This window comes from Heptranchias perlo, chromosome 12 (assembly GCF_035084215.1).
Source record: "Heptranchias perlo isolate sHepPer1 chromosome 12, sHepPer1.hap1, whole genome shotgun sequence".
Lineage (NCBI taxonomy): Eukaryota > Metazoa > Chordata > Chondrichthyes > Hexanchiformes > Hexanchidae > Heptranchias > Heptranchias perlo.
In genome coordinates, this window is record NC_090336.1 from 44,038,350 (window position 1) to 44,055,900 (window position 17,551).

The following is a 17,551-nucleotide window of genomic DNA, read 5'->3' on the forward strand; positions in this document are numbered from 1 at the left end:
GTCAGCGCATCCCCCCCCCCGCCCGTGATCGCAGCTGCTCCTTCCCACCCAGGGCTCCCACTGCCCCCCAATCTGGTCACCCTCCCTTCCTCACTCACCTGAGGGCATCTGCAATGCCAGCAGCGGCCTGATTTTCCATTGCGCTTCTCCGGCGAGCTGTATGTTGCTCTCCGCAGATTGCCAACACAATGGAAATATCGGGGGGTGCCCTGGGCATTCCCATTTAGGCACTAGAATTGTTCCCTGCGCCACACGCATGCCCAAAAATGGGCGCACCTGAATTTCTAGTCCCACATTTTCTCAAGAAAAACATTCTGATAAATAGAATACTTATATCAATAACTATATTAATAGCTGGCAGTTTTCACTGGATATTTGCTGGGTGTTTTGACAGTCTTGTAACGAGTGAATTAACTTCTCATATTTTAATTTCTCATTTCAATCCCCATGATATAATTGATTCTTGGTATATATGTAGATATTGCATGACATGTAGTGCTTGTCCACAAATTCTTAATTTCTGTATTGCTTTTCATGTCAACATTTATGATTTATAATAGGATTCCCATATGTAGGCATTTTATCATTGGAATTTGGTATGTAAACCATGGACTGTCATGATTTACTTGGAGGCCTCCAGTCCCTAGGTGGTGCTGTGGTGGATGTGCCTCAGTCGAGAGCCACTTTTTTTCACATGAATTTGGGTAATTTTTATTTGGCAGCAAAAGCTATATTTTCAAATTTAAAAAAAATGTTTTGTTAAAACAGCACAGTCCCCCACCTACCAAATACCCCAAAAATATGGCCTTAGGGTGACTACGCCCCTCTGAAATGTGGCCAAAAGTCAAGCCGTAGGCCCATTACTCTAAGACCCTGGTGGTCCTTGTTTCCAGTGAACTTTTTTTATTTACTTAATAACTTTTTCTAGCTACAGCTCAGTTTCTCCAAATTCCCATCAGCAACACATTGAGTTACATTGTCACAACAGCACAAAAACAGGCCATTCGACCCAACTTGTCTATGCCAGCATTTATGCTGCACATGAGCCTCCTCCCTCCCTACTTATCTCCCCCTATCAGCATACTCTTCTATTTCTTTCTCCTTCGTGTGTTTATCTAGCTTCCCCTTAAATGTATCTATGCTATTTGCCTCAACTACTCCTTGTGGTATTGTGTTCCACATTTTTACCACTCATTGGGTAACGAAGTTTCTCTTGAATTCCCTATTAGATTTATCAGTGACTATCTGATATTGATGACCTCCAGTTTTGGACTCACCCACAAGTGAAAACATTTTCTCTACATCTACCCTGTCAAACCCTTTCATCCTCTATCAGGTCACCTCTCAGACTTTCCTGGAGAAAAGAGCAACAGCCAGTTTAGTTTTTCCTGATAAGTATATCATATCAGTTCTGGCATTATCCTTGTGAATCTATTTCGCACCTTCTCCATTGCCTCTATATCCTTTAATAATATGGAGGCCAAAACTGTTCACAGTACTCCAAGTATAGTCTAACCAAGATTCTATACAAGTTTAACATAATTTCTCTGCTTTTCAATTCTATCCCTCTAGAAGTGAAACCCAGTGCTTGGTTTGCCTTTTTTATTAACCTGCATCACTCCTTTTAGTGATTTGTGTATCTGAATCCTGAGATCCCTTTGCTCCTCTACCCCATTTAGACTCTTATTATCCAAAGCAATATGTGGCCTCCTTATTCTTCCGACCAAAATGCACCACCTCACTCTTATCGATATTGAAAATCAATTGCCAAATACACACCCATTCTTTTTTTTTATTCGTTCATGGGATGTGGGCGTCGTGGCAAGGCCGGCATTTATTGCCCATCCCTAATTGCCCTCGAGAAGGTGGTGGTGAGCCGCCTTCTTGAACCGCTGCAGTCCGTGTGGTGAAGGTTCTCCCACAATGCTGTTAGGAAGGGAGTTCCAGGATTTTGACCCAGTGACGATGAAGGAATGGCGATATATTTCCAAGTCGGGATGGTGTGTGACTTGGAGGGGAACATGCAGGTGGTGTTGTTCCCATGTACCTGCTGCTCTTGTCCTTCTAGGTGGTAGAGGTCGCGGGTTTGGGAGGTGCTGTCGAAGAAGCCTTGGTGAGTTGCTGCAGTGCATCCTATGGATGGTACACACTGCAGCCACTGTGCACCAGTGGTGAAGGGAGTGAATGTTTAGGGTGGTGGATGGGGTGCCAATCAAGCTGGCTGCTTTGTCCTGGATTGTGTCAAGCTTCTTGAGTCTTGTTGGAGCTGCACTCATCCAAGCAAGTGGAGAGTATTCCATCACACTCCTGACTTGTGCCTTGTAGATGGTGGAAAGGCTTTGGGGAGTCAGGAGGTGAGTCACTCGCCACAGAATACTCAGCCTTCGACCTGCTCTCATAGCCACAGTATTTATATAGCTGGTCCAGTTAAGTTTCTGGTCAATGGTGACCCCCAGGATGTTGATGGTGGGGGATTCGGCGATGGTAATGGCATTGAATGTCAAGGGGAGGTGGTTAGACTCTCTCTTGTTGGAGATGATCATTGCCTGGCACTTGTCTGGCGCGAATGTTACTTGCCACTTATCAGCCCAAGCCTGGATGTTGTCCAGGTCTTGCTGCATGCTCGGACTGCTTCATTATTTGAGGGGTAGCGAATGGAACTGAACACTGTGCAGTCATCAGCGAACATCCGCATTTCTGACCTAATGATGGAGGGAAGTTCATTGATGAAGCAGCTGAAGATGGTTGGGCCTAGGACACTGCCCTGAGGAACTCCTGCAGCAATGTCCTGGGGCTGAGATGATTGGCTTCCAACAACCACTACCATCTTCCTTTGTGCTAGGTATGACTCCAGCCACTGGAGAGTTTTCCCCCTGATTCCCATTGACTTCAATTTTACTAGGGCTCCTTGGTGCCACATCCGGTCAAATGCTGCCTTGATGTCAATGCAGTCACTCTCACCTCACCTCTGGAATTCAGCTCTTTTGTCCATGTTTGGACAAGGCTGAAATGAGGTCTAGAGCCGAGTCGTCCTGGCGGAACCCAAACTGAGCATCGGTGAGTAGGTTATTGGTGAGTAAGTGTCGCTTGATAGCACTGTCGACGATATCTTCCATCACTTTGCTGATGATTGAGAGTAGACTGATGGGGCGGTAATTGACCGGATTGGATTTGTCCTGCTTTTCGTGGACAGGACATACCTGGGCAATTTTCCACATTGTCGGGTAGATGCCAGTGTTGTAGCTGTACTGGAACAGCTTGGCTGGAGGCGCAGCTAGTTCTGGAGCACAAGTCTTCAGCACTACAGCCGGGATGTTTTCGGGGCCCATAGCCTTTGCTGTATCCAGTGCACTCAGCTGTTTCTTGATATCACGTGGAGTGAATCGAATTGGCTGAAGACTGGCTTCTGTGATGGTGGGGATATCGGGAGGAGGCCGAGATGGATCATCCACTTGGCACTTCTGGCTGAAGATGGTTGCAATTGCTTCAGCCTTGTCTTTTGCACTCACGTTGAGGATAAGGATGTTTGCAGAGCCTCCTCCTTCCGTCAGTTGTTTAATTGTCCACCACCATTCACGACTGGATGTGGCAGGACTGCAGAGCTTTGATGTGATCCGTTGGTTGTGGAATTGCTTAGCTCTGTCTATAGCATGTTGCTTCTGCTGTTTAGCATGCATGTAGTCCTGAGTTGTAGCTTCACCAGGTTGTCACGTCATTTTTAGGTACGCCTGGTGCTTCTCCTGGCATGGTTTTCTACACTCCTCATTGAACCAGGGCTGATCCCCTGGCTTGTTCGTAATTCTGCAGGTTCATTATTTACTTCTTGCATTTTAATGCATTCTTCCTTTCTATTAACTACACCCCCCAATTTTGTGTCATTCACAAATTTTGCAAATGCACTGCAGATTCCCGAGTCCAAATCATTGATGTAAATTGTGAACAACAGCGGTCCCAGCACCGATCCCTGTGGAACACCACTTCCCACCTTTTGCCAGTCTGAGTAGCTACCTGTCCCCTGACTCCACATGCTCTGGCCTTAGTCATGAGTCTACAATGCGGTACCTTATCAAAGGCCTTTTGAAAATCCAAAATATATTCATAGTATCATAGAAAGGTTACATAACGGAAGGAGGTCATTCGGCCCATCGAATCCATACCGGCTCTGTGCAAGAGCAATCCAGCTAGTCCCACTCCCCGCCCTATCCCGGTAGTCCTGCAATTTTTTTTCCTTTCAAGTACTTATCCAGTTCCCTTTTGAAAGCCATGATTGAATCTGCCTCCATCACCCCTTCAGGCAGTGCATTCCAGATCCTAACCACTCATAGAATCATAGAATCATAGAAGTTACAACATGGAAACAGGCCCTTCGGCCCAACATGTCCATGTCGCCCAGTTTATACCACTAAGCTAGTCCCAATTTCCTGCACTTGGCCCATATCCCTCTATACCCATCTTACCCATGTAACTGTCCAAATGCTTTTTAAAAGACAAAATTGTACCCGCCTCTACTACTGCCTCTGGCAGCTCGTTCCAGGCACTCACCACCCTTTGAGTGAAAAAATTGCCCCTCTGGACCCTTTTGTATCTCTCCCCTCTCACCTTAAATCTATGCCCCCTCGTTATAGACTCCCCTACCTTTGGGAAAAGATTTTGACTATCGACCTTATCTATGCCCCTCATTATTTTATAGACTTCTATAAGATCACCCCTTAACCTCCTACTCTCCAGGGAAAAAAGTCCCAGTCTGTCTAACCTCTCCCTGTAAGTCAAACCATCAAGTCCCGGTAGCATCCTAGTAAATCTTTTCTGCACTCTTTCTAGTTTAATAATATCCTTTCTATAATAGGGTGACCAGAACTGTACACAGTACTCCAAGTGTGGCCTCACCAATGCCCTGTACAACTTCAACAAGTCATCCCAACTCCTGCATTCAATGTTCTGACCAATGAAACCAAGCATGCCAAATGCCTTCTTCACCACCCTATCCACCTGTGACTCCACTTTCAAGGAGCTATGAATCTGTACTCCTAGATCTCTTTGTTCTATAACTCTCCCCAACGCCCTACCATTAACGGAGTAGGTCCTGGCCCGATTCGATCTACCAAAATGCATCACCTCACATTTATCTAAATTAAGCTCCATCTGCCATTCATCGACCCACTGGCCCAATTGATCAAGATCCCGTTGCAATCCCAGATAACCTTCTTCACTGTCCACAATGCCACCAATCTTGATGTCATCTGCAAACTTACTAACCATGCCTCCTAAATTCTCATCCAAATCATTAATATAAATAACAAATAACAGCGGACCCAGCACCGATCCCTGAGGCACACCGCTGGACACAGGCATCCAGTTTGAAAAACAACCCTCTACAACCACCCTCTGTCTTCTGTCGTCAAGCCAATTTTGTATCCAATTGGCTACCTCACCTTGGATCCCATGAGATTTAACCTTATGTAACAACCTACCATGCGGTACCTTGTCAAATGCTTTGCTGAAGTCCATGTAGACCACGTCTACTGCACAGCCCTCATCTATCTTCTTGGTTACCCCTTCAAAAAACTCAATCAAATTCGTGAGACATGATTTTCCTCTCACAAAACCATGCTGACTGTTCCTAATTAGTCCCTGCCTCTCCAAATGCCTGTAGATCCTGTCCCTCAGAATACCCTCTAACAACTTACCCACTACAGATGTCAGGCTCACTGGTCTGTAGTTCCCAGGCTTTTCCCTGCCGCCCTTCTTAAACAAAGGCACAACATTTGCTACCCTCCAATCTTCAGGCACCTCACCTGTAGCGGTGGATGATTCAAATATCTCTGCTAGGGGACCCGCAATTTCCTCCCTAACCTCCCATAACGTCCTGGGATACATTTCATCAGGTCCCGGAGATTTATCTACCTTGATGCGCGTTAAGACTTCCAGCACCTCCCTCTCTGTAATATGTACACTCCTCAAGACATCACTATTTATTTCCCCAAGTTCCCTAACATCCATGCCTTTCTCAACCGTAAATACCGATGTGAAATATTCATTCAGGATCTCACCCATTTCTTGTGGTTCCGCACATAGATGACCTTGTTGATCCTTAAGAGGCCCTACTCTCTCCCTAGTTACCCTTTTGCCCTTTATGTATTTGTAGAAGCTCTTTGGATTCACCTTTGCCTGATCTGCCAAAGCAATCTCATATCCCCTTTTTGCCCTCCTGATTTCTCTCTTAACTCTACTCCGGCAATCTCTATACTCTTCAAGGGATCCACTTGATCCCAGCTGCCTATGCATGTCATATGCCTCCTTCTTCTTTTTGACTAGTGCCTCAATCTCCCGAGTCATCCAAGGTTCCCTACTTCTACCAGCCTTGCCCTTCACTTTATAAGGAATGTGCTTACCCTGAACCCTGGTTAACACACTTTTGAAAGCCTCCCACTTACCAGACGTCCCTTTGCCTGCCAACAGACTCTCCCAATCAACTTCTGAAAGTTCCTGTCTAATACCATCAAAATTGGCCTTTCCCCAATTTAGAATTTTAACTTTTGGGCCAGACCTATCCTTCTCCATAGCTATCTTAAAACTAATGGAATTATGATCACTTGTCCCAAAGTGATCCCTCACCAACACTTCTGTCACCTGCCCTTCCTTATTTCCCAAGAGGAGGTCAAGTTTTGCCCCCTCTCTAGTCGGGCCATCCACATACTGAATGAGAAATTCCTCCTGAATACACTCAACAAATTTCTCTCCATCCAAGCCCCTAATGCTATGGCTGTCCCAGTCAATGTTGGGAAAGTTAAAGTCCCCTACTATTACCACCCTATTTTTCTTGCAGCTGTCTGTAATCTCCTTACATATTTGCTCCTCAATTTCCCGTTGACTATTTGGGGGTCTGTCGTACAATCCTATCAAAGTGATCTCTCCCTTCTTATTTTTCAGTTCTACCCATATAGACTCAGTGGGCGAACCCTCGGATATATCCCCTCTCACTACTGCCGTGATGTTCTCCCTAATCAAGAACGCAACTCCCCCTCCTCTCTTACCTCCTGCTCTATCTTTCCTATAGCATCTGTACCCTGGAACATTGAGCTGCCAGTCCTGCCCCTCCCTTATCCATGTTTCAGTAATAGCTATAACATCCCAGTCCCATGTACCCATCCATGCCCTGAGTTCATCTGCCTTGCCCATCAGACTTCTTGCATTGAAATAAATGCAGTTTAATCTAGACTTCCCTTGGTCTTTGCCCTGCTTTCTCAGACCATCTGTCCGGTCATGTTCTGTACACTCGCTGTGTAAAAATTTTTTTCCTCATGTCACCTTTGGTTCTTTTGCCAATCGCCTTAAATCTATGTCCTCTGGTTCTTGACCCTTCTGCCAACGGGAACAGTTTCTCTCTATCTATTCTGTCTAGACCCTTCATGATTTTGAATACCTCTATCAAATCTCCTCACAATCTTCTTTGTTCCAAGGAGAACAACCCCAGCATCTCCAGTCTATCCACATAACTAAAGTCCCTCATCCCTGGAGTCATTCTAGTAAATCTCTCCTACACCCTCTCTAAGGCCTTCACTTCTTTCCTAAAGTGTGGTGCCCAGAACTGGACACAATACTCCAGCTGTGGCCAAACCAGTGTTTTATAAAGGCTCATCATGACTTCCATACTTTTGTACTCTATGCCTCTATTTATAAAGCCCAGGATCCCTTTACATCTATTATATTTCCCTTGTCTACTCTTTCTGTTACTTCTTCAAACAATTCAATAAGCTTGGTCAAGCATGATTTTCTCTTCTGAAATCCATGCTGACCACTCTTTATTATATTTTCATTTTCTAGATGTTTTTCTATTACATCTTTGAGTAAAGATTCCATTATCTTTCCTACCACCAATGTTAAGCTATAGTTCCCTGGACTTGTTCTATCTCCCTTTTTAAATATAGGAATAATATTAGCTTTCCGCCAGTCCTCTGGCACTATTCCCTTTTCTAATGAATTTTTATATACATGTAATAGTGCCTCTGCTATCTCTTCCCTAACTTCTTTTAATATGCGCTGCTGCAATCTGTCCGAACCAGGGGTTTTATCCTCTCTAAGTTTGATTAGTTTATCTATTATCTCCTCCCTTTCTATCATAAATATCTTTATACCTTTTTTGAATTCCTCTTCTAATGTCATATCCATTTTGTTCATATCCCTGGTAAAAAGTGAGGCAAAGTAATTATTCAATATTTCTGCCGTTTCGCTATCATTACCTATGAGTTTACCTTGTGCATCCCTTAGTGGCCCTATCCCTATCCTGATTTTTCTTTTGTTATTTGTGTATCTGCAGAATACTTTACTATTTCTTTTTCTATTCCTTGATAATTTATTTTCATAGTTCCTCTTTGCTCTCCTAATTGCTTTTCGTCATCCTCTCCTTTATTATCAACATACTTAGAGCATGCTTTTTTTTACTTTCAATTTTACCCTTATCTCTTTATTCATCTATGGCGTTTCCTTATTGGCTAGTTTGTTCTTGTTTTATAGAGGAATATATTTCTCCTGAACTCTATTGATCACCATTTTATATATTTCCCACTGCTATTCTACCTCTTTGTCTGTCAAAATTGTTTTCCAGTTTAGCCTTCCCTAGTTCCATTCTCATCCCCTCAAAATTACCTTTTTTCCAATTATTACTTTGGTCTTTGTCATACTTACACCTTTCTCAATCATTACTTTAAACTTTAATAAGTTATGATTGCTATTGCCTCGATGTTCCCCTAAACTTCTCTTATCTGCTCCAGTTCATTTCCCATTATTAGATCCAACAGTGATTCCTCTCTTATTGGGCTTTGATAGAAGATCCATATTATATTATAGTATACAGCTAATTTTAGATTGAAGATTTTTAAAATTTTGTTCCACCAACAACTTTCAGTGTTGAATGCATAGCTCAAGGTGTTCCTGTTCACTACTGATGATTAGTGACTTTTAAATTAACTGAATAACCTTAACATGAAAGAAAAAAATGCACCTTTCCTGACCTCAGAACACCCAAAGTGCTTCACAAGCAATGTACTGTTGAAGTGTAGTCACTATTATAATATAGAGAAATGTGACAGATAATTTGCACATAACAATGAGACAATGACCAGATATTCTGTTAATTGGGGAATAATTGTTGGCTAGGACATCAGAAGAACTTCCTTGCTTTTCTTCAAAAAGTGACAAGGGATCATTTATGTTCACCTGGGAGGGGAGACAGGGCCTCAATTTAATGTCGCATCCAAAAGGTGGTATTTCTGATAGTGCAGCACCGAAATGTCAGCCTAGATTACGTGCTCAAGTCACTGGAGTAGGGCTTGAACCCACATTCTTCTAATTCAGTAGTGAGAGTATTACCAGTGAGCCAAGGCTGACACCTAGAAATAATCAACAAGCTAACTCAAATATTTTATGTTTTCTCTATACAATAGATAGCTCTAAAATTAGATTTCTTTGTGTGTGTAGCACAGGGGTGTTGGACCAGATATTGGAGGGTACTCAGCCCTAGGTCACCCTGCCAATGATTTGGCTTGGTATTTCCAATTGGGTATAACAAGGTTTTATTGTAACATTAGCAGAATCAATAAGACACACAGTATTCAAGCAACAATTAACAGAATCTAGGTCGGTATTACATGGTCCAAGCAGCTGGACCGCAGCGCAGCGTGATAGGTCTTCTTCAAATCTGCTGTGTTTTGTTCTTTTCGCACTCTTTTATTTATGTCCTTATGTTTGTCAAGTGACAAGGTTAAGGCCCCCTCTGAGGTCATCTGACAGTTGACAGTTAACAAGGTTATCTAACAGTTCCACACTTTGAGGGTGAAAAATGTAGTTTTGATTCCTCAACAGGATGACGAATCGTCTTCTCCCTCCTGCATGAGGGTAACTAGCTCCAGATTATTAGTACGTCAGTTAAGCCTTTTAAGCATACGCTTTAAACAGCGCACCATAACACTCAATAACAATAAAAGATGCGGAATGAGCATTGTTTTTTTAGGGGTGATCTGAATGTCCCATTCCATCAGCAGCAATGTCCACTGGTTCAGTTGCTGCGATGACACCAATGTCACCAGGCTTTAGTAACACATTCAGAAGGCTGTGGGGAGAATACAACACCAAAGTCTGTAGCCTGATAATATAAGTAAAGTGCTTGACTGCCCAGAAGATTGCTAGAAGGTGTCGCTCACATGGGTCGAACGTCTTCTCAACTCCAGCCAGGACGTGGAATGCATAAACGATTGGTGTTAATCTGCTGTGTACCTCCTGGCACACTGCTAGACTTTCAGATGTGGCCGTCACTTCCAGGTGAAATGGCTGATTTGGGTCTGGGGAGATCAAACATGTAGTCTGTGCAGCTATTTGCTTCAGCTTGGTTACTGCATCAGTATATCTGTCCATCCAATCCTGCTGAACTGAATCATCATTTCCTTTGAGCAAGTCGTACAATGGCTTAGTGAGTTCTGCAAACTAGAATTAACGATCGTTGGTACCCCACCAGCCCCCAAAACAATCGGAGAGCCGTCTTTGACACTGGCAATGGTAGCCTTGTATAATGTCCACCTTGTGGGTGTCAGGCACCTTTCCGTCGTTTGATAAAGTGATCCCCAGAAAAGATACTTCTGATTGCAGTAGCTGAGCTTTCTTGGGATCGATCTTTAGACCGGCCGTCTTTAGTCTGCTCAGAATGGCCCAGAGCACCATCAGATGTTGTTCTCGGATCTTGGTGGCAATCAAAATACCATCCACATATTGTAGAACATACTGTGAGTGAGAACATCCCTTCGGTATAAACGCCATACACTTGTGGAAGATTGTAGGGGGGGTTATGGAACCCCTGTGGCAAACATGTCCAGGTATATTGTTGGTTGTTGAAAGTAAATGTGAACTTGTACTGATCCTTCAGGTGAACTGGAACACTCCAGAATCCAATGGCGATATTGAGGGTCGAAAAGATCTCGGCCGTCCTCAGGACCTGTGCCAGCAACCTGGGTGAATCGCTCAACACAGGCGCGCACGAAGGTCTGACTGAGTTCAATTTCCCGTAATCAATTGTCAATCGCCAACTACCATCTGGTTTCTTTACCGGCCGAATTTGTAAATTCACTGTGAATGATCCCTGATGGATCACATTTTGCTCTAGCGGTGAGTCAGTTGCAGTCTGTACATAAGGATGGCTCTCAGTGGGAATCGGATATTGTTTACATGTACCGTGGGGTGGGCCGTTAACCCTTTCTTTCTCGTCTAACCTACCACAATCATATTTATGTTTAGTTGTCACCCCATCCATCTGGTCCAAGATTGCTTGAACACCTGGGTCAGAATGAGTGAGGGGAGGGATACGGTTCAGGTTTCTTAAATTGCATACATGGCAAAAACATCAGATATAATCACAGAAGACATATTAGGCTGTTGTCCCGTCACATTTTTTATCCACAAACATTGTTATATAATCAACCAATATCCTATACCGGGTTAATGCTTCGAATCCCAATCGCCCTCTACCCATTGGCATAGTCATCATGACCAGATCAGGTATTTGTATCTGAATATCATGCATATTCAGATCAATGAGTCAATTGCAATGACTCTTTTACAGGGCCGTTAAAGCCTTGCAGTGAATGAATAACCCCTGTGGCTCCTCCAAAGTCAGAGGAGTGTAAGGTACGTAAGACAGTGACATTAGAACCTGAGCACCATCATCCCTTTTATTATTTAACCACTCCAGCCCTCCACCCTATCAGACACCTTCCCTTTTGTTCTTTCCTCTGCTCCCCCTCCCCCACCCCCACCTTTCCCTGGCTCTATACTTGCCTAAAAACTGTTAAATCTTCAACTTCTTCCAGTTCTAACGAAAGGTCATCAACCTGAAACATTAACTCTGTTTCTTTCTCCGCAGATGCTGCTTGACTTGCTGCGTATTTCCAGCATTTTCTGTTTTTATTTCAACTGATAGCATCTGCTGTGGGCCCCCTCTGATCACAGCAGTGACGAAAGGCCAATTGTCACGTGTCCTCCAGAACCTTACTACCAGATAGTGATGGGGGCCAGAACCCCGTCATTGTGGGTCCAGACGAATTGGCTCGCCCTCCACCGGTGGTGCTGAGGCCTGGACCGAATGTACCTGCGGGAGGCCAGCCCCAGTTAATTCCTGAATAGCCAATAATGCAATTAATTTGCCCAAGTTTTGATCTGTGGGGGACGGACGTGGGGGTTCGTAGGGAGGAGGGTAGTTGGACCTCGGTCCTGGACCTCCGCCCACCCCCCCAGATCGAGCAGTTGTGCTTCGGCAACCTCTCGCCCAATGTCACAGTTTACTACAGTTAAAACGTCTTTCCTCACCAGGCGATTTCTGTTCCCTGGTCCGGTGCCACCCTGACCCCTGCCTCCCTCACTAACCCCCTTAGGGTACAGACCCTCGATCATACAGACCTCAGACATCCCCCTGGGCTTCGCTCCAGTATTATCCCCTCCAGACCCAAAGGCTTGTATGTTCTACTATGTCTGAAGTACAGCGGCCATGATTGTGGCCCAAGCACTGTTTCCATTCACTACCACAAGCCAGGGCTATTTTAACTCTCGAGGTCAATTTTGAGAGGAATAATTTCTTATATCCTTCCTGTTCGCAATGATTGGTCCCTGCTGGGACCAGCAGCTGGGAAATAACATATAGCTCATTCAATCTTTGCTCAAATACCTGTGGGTGCTCTTGCTGCCCCCGTTCACATCTACCAATCGCACCATAAACATCTATCTGACCGATTCCCAGCACTACAAGAATAGCATCCTTTACAGCTTGAGAGCCTGTGCCTGCGGCAAAGACCACAGGGTCCAACCGTGCCTTGAGGTCCAGACTCGAGCCATGCAACAATATATGTTTAAGATCCGGATCGCCAAGTTCAGGATGACCCTGGATGAAGACCACGAATATCTGAGCGAGCTCTAATGGGTCCCTTCCATCTCTAATTGGACTTTTCTCTTACACCATCACCTGTTGTTCTACATGGGTGATTGGGCGATCCTCCTCATAATTACCTATTACTTAACCTGCTGGATTAATCCAGACTGTCCGGTACACCACCTCTACCTGTCCCTGCGTTCCCTTAGGAGGACCATCATCATCATGGTAGTGATACGCCACGTCCTCCAACACTCCCCCATCAATCTCATCACCTTCATCACCTCCAAATCCACAACTTCCTCAAGTTACTGCCTCTACCATAGCCGTTCCCCACCCCAATTGACTCCTGAGCACTTGTAGTCGCATCTGACAGTGTCGGTGGTCATTATTCCTTATTCCTTTTATTCAATATTCCTTATTCCTTTTTGACTCTTCCCTCAGCACGCCTCTGCATCCTCTAACTGCTGTTTTAACTTTTCTACTTAATTTTTCAGCTTCTTTCTCTCACACTCCTGTGGTGCCTGTTCTGACCCTTGCACAGCTGCTACATTCACTAGCGTTCATTGGTTTCCTAACATAGCACTTAACTCAGTGATTCGCAAGCGAAAGCTCTCAGTTGACTGCTGTATTACTCGTATTTACTCTGGCGCTTATGCTAAGGGAGGAGTCAGCAAGGAATAAGGAAATGGGTAAACCTGATCATTGACAGTGTCAGATGCAAATACAAGTCCTCGGGAGTCAGTTGGGGCAGAGAACGGCTATGGTTGAGACACTGTCTCTTTTAAATCTTTAGCCCCATCTTCATTTTTAACTGCGCAGAAACGCATAGCATATCTGCACAAATGCTCTGCTTGCTTGCCTGGCTTTATTTTCTTAGCCCCGGCCTGTTCTCATATCCAGGCACACATCTCCTTGTACAGTTCGTCCGCTTTGGACGTTACCAGGATAAGTGCCTTACTTGGTTTTACTTCACCACCTTTGACTTTCTCCTCATATTAGTGGATCCAGTCGGATTCTCCCTTTCTTACTCATGCTGCTTAATTGTCGGAGGGTAGCGCACCGCCATATCCTAGTTTACTGAACTAATATCCTCTCCCAGGAGTTAGGTTCTGACCCTTTACAACCCGAAGGGATTCTGCTTCGGCTACTTCGCCTTGTTATTTGCAAGTCCTGCCGCGGGTCGCCACTTTGTTGGGCCGGGTGTCGGCCCTTGGTCACCCTGCCAATGATTCAGCTTGGCACTCCCAATGGGGTATAACAAGGCTTTATTGTAACAGTAGCAGAATCAATAATACACACAGTACTCAAGCAACAATTAACAGAATCAAGGTCGGTATTACCCGGTCCAAGCCTCTTGACAGCAGCGCAGCGTGATAGGTCTTCTTCAAATCTGCTGTGTTTTCGCACTCTTTCATTTATGTCCTTACATTTGTCGAGTAACAATGTTAAGGCCCCCTCTGAAGTCGTCTGACAGTTGACAAGGTTTATGCCCCCTCTGAGGTCGTTTGACAGTTGACAGTTAACAAGGTTATCGAACAGGGAGGGCACTGTTTGATTCACCTTTGCCATGTCTGCCCATATCATGGTGGCAATCAGCCAGCCAACCAGCTAATAATTCTAGTCAGGTAGTTGTCACATGTAGGAATAGATTTTCTATACCTGTAAATTATGTAACACACATATAAAGCAATCAAACGTCTGCTTTATAGGTGACAAAAGAGGTGTTTCTTGGTGCAAATTAAGACTCCCAGTGAATAAGAGTTGTCAAGCCAAAAAAAATGTAATATAATTTGTATTGCAATCTCACCTTTAACAGCAGCAACAAAGATTTTTTTGTGTTTTTTCTTTCAGTAGTGGGAAGAGCAGGAACAAGATAATAAATATGTTTTCTGCACATCAAGCAGCACAGACATTATTCTGGTTGAAAATTATACAATCTCAATGTTCAAGCAAATGTATTAAAATCACAAGAAAAGGTCACAGCCCATCGAAGCTCATCTGTCTCATACGTTTATTCTCCCACCATGACATCCAAATTTATTTGAAATGATTTTGAAGAACCTTAATGTTTTTAGCCCCTACAACCCTGGTTGGTAGATTTTTCTTCATTCATTATTCTCCGCGCACTGCAGGATTGGTCTGATCGGTCCTGGGGAGTCATGTGCTTGACATTGCAGCAGATGACACCAAAAGTTTGCTTGTTGAGACCTGATTGGTTGCTTCCATCCTCTATAAAAGGAAGCCTGATTTCTGCCCAGGTCCAAAATTGAGTCCTCACCATCTGACATCATCTAAATTACCACGCAGCCAAATACTTCCTGATACTTGTTTTAAATTTTCTTCACGCTAATTTCAATTTATTGACTCTGTTTTTTTACTTCCCTGGCTTACTTTGAAGTAATATTCCAGGTTTAAAAATACTATGTCACCATTTGCAATGATTTCTCTGACACAAACTGAAATCATCATTGAAATCTTGCTGATGATGAGGTAGGTCCCCATAAATGCGTATGTGCTATCTGGCAAGTTGAACTACAATCTTCCACTAAACCAGTGGTAGTGGGAGCGAATGTATGGCCTGGGCCTTAACAATGCCCTTTGAACTATTTCTTAATGCTGAACTAGGCAGAACAGCAATAATTAAAAATTCAATTTGGAAAACACTATATTTGCATCACATGCAAACAGATGGCCATTTAAACTTGTTCTACTCTTTTTAAGATGCCATTGTTACTCCCTGTTACTAAACATTTCTATTGGTGTCACTACAAATGCTAATAATGATAAAATCACTCTTTTCATTTTAAAGATACTTGGGTAACTTCTGTACAGGCACAGCAACCACAAATATATACAAACAGAAATGTAAAAATCCAGTAAATGCTGGAAATTCTAACTAAAAGCAGAAGACGTTGAAAATACACTGCAGGCCAGTCAACATCCGTAAAACGAAAAGACTGAAAAGAGGCAGATTAACATGCCCCAGCTCCCCACTCCCTTCCAAAATCAACCCTCAGTACCAAATTATCTCATCCTGTCTCCCCCTCCAAGTCACACACCATCCTGACTTGGAAATATATTGCCGTTCCTTCATTGTCACTGGGTCAAAATCCTGGAACTCCCTTCTTAACAGCACTGTGGGAGAACCTTCACCACACGGACTGCAGCAGTTCAAGAAGGCGGCTCACCACCACCTTCTCGAGGGCAATTAGGGATGGGCAATAAATGCTGGCCTCGCCAGCAACGCCCACATCCCATGAATGAATAAAAAAAATATGTTGGCCATTATCTTGCTGCATTCACTGGACTTGAACTAAAGTAAGACATGGAGATTGAGTGCATCAGTAAACAAATGTGTATGAAAGCAATACAGAAGTATAGGAAGACACAGTCAAGTGAGAGAAGAGGGAAGGAGATACTTAAAAAAAAAATTAGAAGTGAGAAAGAGACTCAAGCACAAGGGATTAAAATCCTCCACAGCAGCCTAAAAAGAGGAGGAAGAATTTGTATTGAAGCTAGATGATCCAGATTACTTGAGACAATGGAGATTAATCGAGAAACAGATCCCCTGTACACTGCAGAATTAGATATCTCTGATATGTTTGAACAGCTGACTATTTTTTGCTATGACAATTCCTGACTTCTCTTATCAAATGAGTGTAAATAGAGTTGATCCAATGAGATTTAAATGAGACTAGTTCAAAATTGGAAAGTACATCCCTGAACTTAAGGCAACTGAGTTATGAGGAAAGATTGTCTAAATTGGGGCTTTATTTTCTGGAGTAGTGAAGAATGAGAGGTCAAACAGATGCCCTTGTTACTGCAATTAGCTCAACAAATTGACATTCACATTCTCCTCGTCTTTAGATAGTGGACAAATAAATACACCATCAGGCCCCCAGTGGGGTTTAGGTTATAAAATACAAATCAAGTTTATTACAAGTAAAACGTAGATAGTAGCAGAAAATCAATACAGCAGATTTAAATTGATCATGAACGGTTTAACTTGCATATCTTGGAGATGCAAAAATAGTCAAAGATGCAACACTGACCAACTCTCTTAACAATACTAATACTGGCCCAGTGTACATAACATAGAGCTTTTATGTGAGGTTTTGCCGAACCACCACAAAGTCTCTGGCATTTATCTCAATTGGACCTTAAAGAAGCAGACTGCCTGAGACATACCCCTCTTTCCCTCTGAAGTTCAAAACCCGAATGTAAGAAATCAAATGGTGTCTTTCTCATCTGAACAAAATTTAGAGTTTGCTGAATTCCACCCAGCAGTTAAGATCAAATCCATTAAGGTGTGATTTGGCCATTGAAAAATAGTAAATGGATTCCTTAGTTAGAATATAAAAGCAAGGAGCCAATGGTGAACTTGTACATATGGCTGCAGCTGGAGTATTGTATAGTTCTGGGCACCCCATTATAGAAAGGATGTAAAAGCAATGGAAAAAGTGCAGCATAGACTCAAATGTTAGCAGTGATGAGGGATTATAGTTATGCAGGAAGACTTGAGAAATTAGGGCTTTATAACTTGAGCTGTAAAGGTTGAGGGGTGCCTTGATAAAGACCTTCAAGATTATGAAAGGATAAAACCCACCTCTGACCAAGCTTTTGGTCACCTGTCCTGATATC